Below are 6,387 nucleotides of genomic sequence, written 5' to 3'. Positions count from 1 at the left end.
AGCATTCACTCCTCGAGATTCGACCTCAATTTGCATTGGGTTACTTAACAATGACCGCCCCACCCCTTAATTATGAGAGTGAGTTGAGTGTTATCAAAATGGCACCATTTCCAGGGAGTGAAGTATAGATTTAGCTTGTGTGATGTTATTCTTACTTTGGGGCATCCGGAGTGTCACATTTTATTTTTTTTTGTTATTTTTGAATCTTTTATAGGTAATTTGAGCATAAACAGAACCATGAGTGAAGGCCCTAATCATGTGTAACTATCTGATGATACTTGCAGAGAGAGTAACTTAAATGATGGGTATCATGCAGATGAAAAGCGTACCCCACCTCACCTTGGGAATGGGACTTTTCATGTGTCTAGTATTACAGTTCATGTGTTGCAATTAAAGGGGCTATATGGAGGCCAATCCGATAAGGATCCATATGTTCACTTAAGAAATTTTTTGAAAGTTTGTACTCCATTCAACATTTCCCCTAGTGCTACAAAAGCCTATCATCTTCGTCTCTTTCCATTCTCACTAATAGGTGAAGAATTGTTATGGTTCCGCTCACTTCCTTTGGTTTTACTTACTTCATAGAGAAAGCTCAAAAAGGTATTTTTAGATAAATACTCATATCCATCCAAGGTGTGTGACTCAAGAGACGAAATTATGAATCTTAGGCAAAAGAACGGTGATCCCCTACATGAAGTATGGGAGAGATTCCATAGAATGTTGGCCAAATACCCAAACCACGAGATTTTGGGGAAAGCACTCCTCTAAATATTCTATCGGGGGCTAGATTCTTTGAACCAATCGGTGGTAAACAATGCGATGGGAGGTCCTCTCTTGAAATTATACTTTCATGCAGCCACAAAATTGTTGAGAGAGGTAACTAACCACAATCAGGAAGGTCACACTCAAGGCATCCACATCGCAAATAGCCCTTTTACTAAACCCATGACTAATGGATATCAAAAGAAGTGGGACGAGAATCAATAGCTAATCTTGGTAAAGATCCTTGGTAAACTTGAACTACTGACTAAGTACATCATGGATACCGACATAGGTAGAAAGGAGGATCTCCTTCTAAGGATTTTGAGTAATATTGAATGAACGGCCGATTTGGTCCACAAAGTAAAAAAGAATTTTAATTCACTTTCTAAAATGGTAGCCTCCCACTCGGTGTAAATAAAGGAATTGGAGAATCAAATGGGCCAAATCTCCGTGCGTCTTGATGCTAAGCCTAAGGGTGACTCCACTCGTGGACAAAACCATAAATCATTCAAGCTGAGGGTCAAATTTTGCCAATGCGTACAGTGACTAAAAAGCCAACGAAGGAGCACTTGATGGAGAAATTCAGGGGAAAGATGCCCAACACCAAACTAACGGAGAGGATGTCCTAAAGTCTAATCAAAAAGGAGAAGAAAGAGGTGGAAGGCATTATGGAAAGGTTGATTGATGAAGGGGAATTTGATAAGTGGGGTCCTGTGGACCTTTCTTGATGAATTAATTCATGCCAACATCACGCCACAATGTTAACTATGGCGCAGTGTAGGAGGCAACCCAAAAATTCTATGAGGACTACTCGTATCCTTTTTTTCATATTTTTCTAGTATGAATGTTAGATTTTGCATATGAATAACTCATGCATGTGTAACTCTATGGAGAGCTTCGCATAAGCTTAGAAAGAAAGAAGTATGAATTTAAAGTGTGCAGAAAATTTGTACAGGGGAAAAGCAGAGAAGTATACATGCCTCTGGTTATCGCGATCACAGTCCCTAGGTGCGATCACGGCTACCCGCTTGTCCGCGATCGCAGTCAGTCAGCTGCAATCGCAGAAACAGAAACTAGTTGATTCATCAACTACCTCTCTAATTTCCTCACACTCTCGCTCAAGTTCTTGAATACAAGAATGGTCTAATCTCAAGATAATTGGTGATGGTGCAGAGTAAAAAAACAATAGCGGCCTTTGATAGAGTTTTAGGGAGAACCCTTTATCTCTTTGTTAGCTTTGGTTATTCCTGCAGTAGGGACACTGTAACCTTTATGGTTAGGGGTGTTTCCTTATTAATTTCATTTGGGATTATATTATTTATATTGTTGTGCACTTTTCTATTTGTTTGGACAATTCTTATCGTGATCCTTATTTGGGGCACTCTGATGGTGTTTCACTTTCGCATAGATTATCAATTTTGTTTTGAGTTGTCTATTCCAACCTAAATTTCATTATACAAGCTTTTATTTCATGATTGGGTTACCAACCATAGGTACAGGGGAAGTTCGAGTACCTGTGGCACCATGACCATAGAATGCAAGGGAAGTCTAAGTACTTGTAACATTGAAAAGTTGGGGTTGAGTTAAGATCCATTAGCGAAGTCTGAGTAACCATATGGTGGGTCGCCCATACTATGAATTTCAATGTGAGACGATAGCTTGGATAGTTGCCATGATTAGTATATTATATATTGTGCGGATGCAAAATCAAACAACCCTCTCCATCCAAATATTTTGAAAAATTTGAAGGCATAGACGTGAGCCACTTTGTGACAACATTTTTCCCTCTTCCTATGACTCCAAAAGTTGACTTCAAAAGAATAATGAATACTTCATCTTTGTCTCAAGCGGGTGTAACAATTGAATCCCCTTGATGAAATTCTCATGCCATGTGTGTGAGGATAATTATCTCTATCTCATGTGTACTTGTACTATCTGGAACTTGCCCCTTTAGTCTTTAAAAGCTAATTTTTGACCGTGCTTGGTAGGTAAAATGATCATAGGATATCTTATAATTTTTGAAGTCCACTTTAGCCTAAAGATCCTATCAATAAATAAGAGTTACCCCTAGTTACCCTTTTCAAGCCTTTGGACTTTTCTTTGGCAACCACATTACAATTCGTGACCTTTCTATTCATCTTCTCTTGAACCCTATCCTCCTTGAACTTGAGAATAAAAATTGATGCTAAAAGCCTAAGTTGGGATGGTGGAAAGAGAAAGAAGTATAGTTGGGCCACAAAGTCTTAACAAGGTTCCAACAATCTTGATAAAGTGAAGCTTTTTGGATTTGAATAAAGAAAAGATCCTATAAATGAAAGAAAGGCTTTATCTACGTGCAAAAATTATAGAAAAGGAGAAAAAGAGAAAAGTGGGAAAACCAAGAAAAAGCAAAGGTAGGCAAAATAGTAAAGTGAAAAGAAGTGGTAATAAGTGAAGCATTAAAAGAATACGATATAGAATTTTAAGGAGGGTGTGGCCTTGTGTTCCTAAGTTGATCTCCTACCCTACCCTAAACCTACATTATCAGCTCAACATGCCCTTTGTGATTCCTAACCAAGTGTATTCATTGTAGTGGTGATTGAAAATAGGGGGAAGCATATGGCATGGTACTTGTTAACATGGAGAATTTCTTGAGAAAGTGAGTGATTGCACTTTAAATTCCTTGTTGCAGCATTGGTATCTAGGTGTGTGAATTTCTCCTTTCTTGTAAGGAGGCATGTGAACTAGTTGAGGTGGGTAATTTTGGCATCTTCTGCACATTGAGATAATCAGAAGTATTGCATATTTGAAGTCAACATGTGAATCATTTCTAGAGTGTTAGTAGTTATTACATGGTTGATCCTCAAAGTTATTGTCATTCTTCACTATTCTATTTTATGATGAGGGGAGTTGTTAAAATCCCATTTGCCTATATGTAAAAAGATTTTTGTTGTATCAATTTAGTTTAAGTCAACATGATCATTGGGTGATAGAATGAGGGCACACATATGATATTGTCTCATAGTAAGAGGTAGAGTTTCTTGAGGATAGCAAGGTCTTAAGTTGGGGGTGTTGATGAGTGGTGAGTTTACCACTCATTCGCACTCATTATTTGTGTACATTACCTTATTTTGAATGAATAAATGAGACAAAATATATGGATAGATGCACTAATATCCACTCTTTGAAAGAATAAAGTTGAGGAGACCAAAAGATATGGATGGGAGCTGAAAAATGATAAAAAGGGAGCAAAGAAGAGTACAGTTGAAGACCTAAAATACATCAGCCTCGATTATCATAACCGCGTTCCTCTATCCGTGGTCGCGGTTATTCAATATAGTCAAAGCAATGCAGTCGCTTCACACAACTACGGTCATATGGTCGTAGTCCTGGGGAGCCGTGCGCAATTGGGGTTAAGAGGGAATATGCCCAGGGGCAAATCTATAAAAGCATATAGACGCATCCCAAGCCCTATTTAAGCAAAAACCCCTTCCTCTTTACGGATAGCTTAGCTCATAAGATATCTTGGAATTCAAGACTTGAAACCCTAATCTTAGGCAAGTATGTAATTAATTTTGGAGGATCAATTTCTTAGCTTCTTATTGAAGAACAGATGCTTTGAATGACCCATATGGTATATTTCTCTTTACTTTTTTCATGAGTAGCTAAATAATTTAGTCTAAGGATTATGTTGAATTAGTTTGTGATTGTGTATGGGTATTGTTGTGTTTGTATGGATTTAGTTGTTGAGTATTTGTTTCACCGTTGCTTAAGCTTATGAGTTTGGATTTGATGGATGAAAACTCCAAATTCCCAAGTGGGTATGATAGGTGAAAGCTCCAAGCTTTAGATACCCTTTGTCATCCTCGAAAAAGAGACTTAGGTAAATATTAGGTAACCCATAACATCCTCAAAAGAGGGTTATCGAGGGACAAGGCAACGGTGAACAACTAAGCCTATGAATTACTACCCTTTGCAATCTTAGAAATAAGTGTTTAGCAATTATAATTCATGTCAAGAGCATTATCCTAGAAATAGGGGTGATTGGTTGAGATTTTGGGTGGTTATGCAAACTCCACACTTGTTAGGTGCTCAAAAGAACCAATGAGCGAAATCATTGGGGTTTTATTGAAAAATTGACCTCAATGACCTTCAACTTAGCCTATCCATTAATGAACAACTAAATTCCATACTAAACCAACACTATTCCACACACTTCACTTCTAAGGATACATGATCCTAAGATTCCTCCAAACCTTAAATTCAAATCAAAGGTATCGTTTACTGATTACTTGCTAAAGGTAGTAGTAAAAAGGGTTCCCAAACAAATCCCACATTTTATTATACATTGTTTTTTCTTTGGCATTATGGATGATGTTATAGTAATTGGAATACCCATAGGTTTAAAGTCTATAGCATTTAGTCCTCGAGATTTGACCCTAATTTACATTGGGTTACTTGACAACAGCCACCTCACCCCTCAATTATGGGAGTAAGTTGAGAGTTATCAAAATGGCGCCAATTCCGGGGAGTGAAGTGTAGATTTAGCTTGTGTGGTGTTATTCTTACTTTGGAGCATCTGGATTGTCACACTTTATTTTTCATGTTGATTTTGAATCTTTTATTGGTACTTTGAGCATAAATAGAACCATGAGTGAAGGCCCTAATCATATGGAACCATCCGATGATACTTAGGGAGAGAGAAACTTAAATGATGGGTACCATGTGGATGAAAAGAATACCGCACCTCACCTTGGGAATGGGACTTTTCATGCGTCTAGTGTCATGCTTCATGCGTTGCAATTAAAGGGGCTATACGGAGGCCAATCCCATGAGGATCCATATGTTCACTTCAGAAATTGTTTAGAAGTTTGTATTCTATTCAATGTTTCCCCTAGTGCTATAAAAGCCTATCGACTTTGTCTCTTTCTATTCTCACTAATGGGTAAAGCATTGTTATGGTTCCACTTACTTACTTCAGTTTTACCTACTTCATGAAGCAATCTCACAAAGGTATTTTTAGATAAATACTCATATCCATCCAAGGTGTGTGACTCAAGAAATAAAATTATGAATTTTAGGCAAAAGAACGGCGAGCCCCTTCATGAAGTATGGGAAAGATCCATAGAATGTTGGCCAAATGCCCAAACCATGAGATTCCTGGGTAAACACTCCTCCAAATATTATCTAAGGGGATAGATCCTTTGAACTAATCGGTGGTAAATAATGCGGCGGAAGGTCCTCTCTTGAACTTGCACTTTCATGCGGCCATAAAATTGTTGAGAGAGGTGTCTAACAACAATCGGTAAGGTCACACTCAAGACATCCATATCTCAAATAGCCTACAACTAAACCCATGACTAATGTATATCAAAGGAAGTGGAAGATAATGAATGGATAATCTTTGAAAAGATCCTTGGTCAACTTGAACTACTGACTAAGTACATCATAGATACTGACAGAAGTGGAACGGAGAATCTTCTTGCAAGGATTTTGAGTAAGGTTGAACGAACGAACGAATTGGTCCATGAAGTAAAAAAAAAAACTTTATTTCACTTTCTAAAATGGTCGCCTCCCATTCGGCGTCCATAAAGGAATTGGAGAATCAAATGGGACAAAACTCTAAGCGTCTTGATGCTAAGTTAA

The 6,387-nt window shown here is 37.9% G+C and overlaps 1 non-coding gene across 1 annotated transcript; it reads right to left on the bottom strand.

Annotated features, from left to right (window-relative positions):
* Nucleotides 1-5,793: 5,793 nt before the first annotated feature.
* Nucleotides 5,794-5,899, bottom strand: LOC124892243. Its single transcript, XR_007050141.1, has one exon. It is a non-coding gene; the product is annotated as a small nucleolar RNA R71 (small nucleolar RNA).
* Between the last annotated feature and the right edge of the window lie 488 nt (nt 5,900-6,387).

This window comes from Capsicum annuum, chromosome 1 (genome assembly GCF_002878395.1).
Source record: "Capsicum annuum cultivar UCD-10X-F1 chromosome 1, UCD10Xv1.1, whole genome shotgun sequence".
Taxonomy (NCBI): Eukaryota; Viridiplantae; Streptophyta; class Magnoliopsida; order Solanales; family Solanaceae; genus Capsicum; species Capsicum annuum.
Note: the sequence above shows the minus strand (reverse complement) of the source record. Positions and strands in the feature narration are given on the sequence as shown.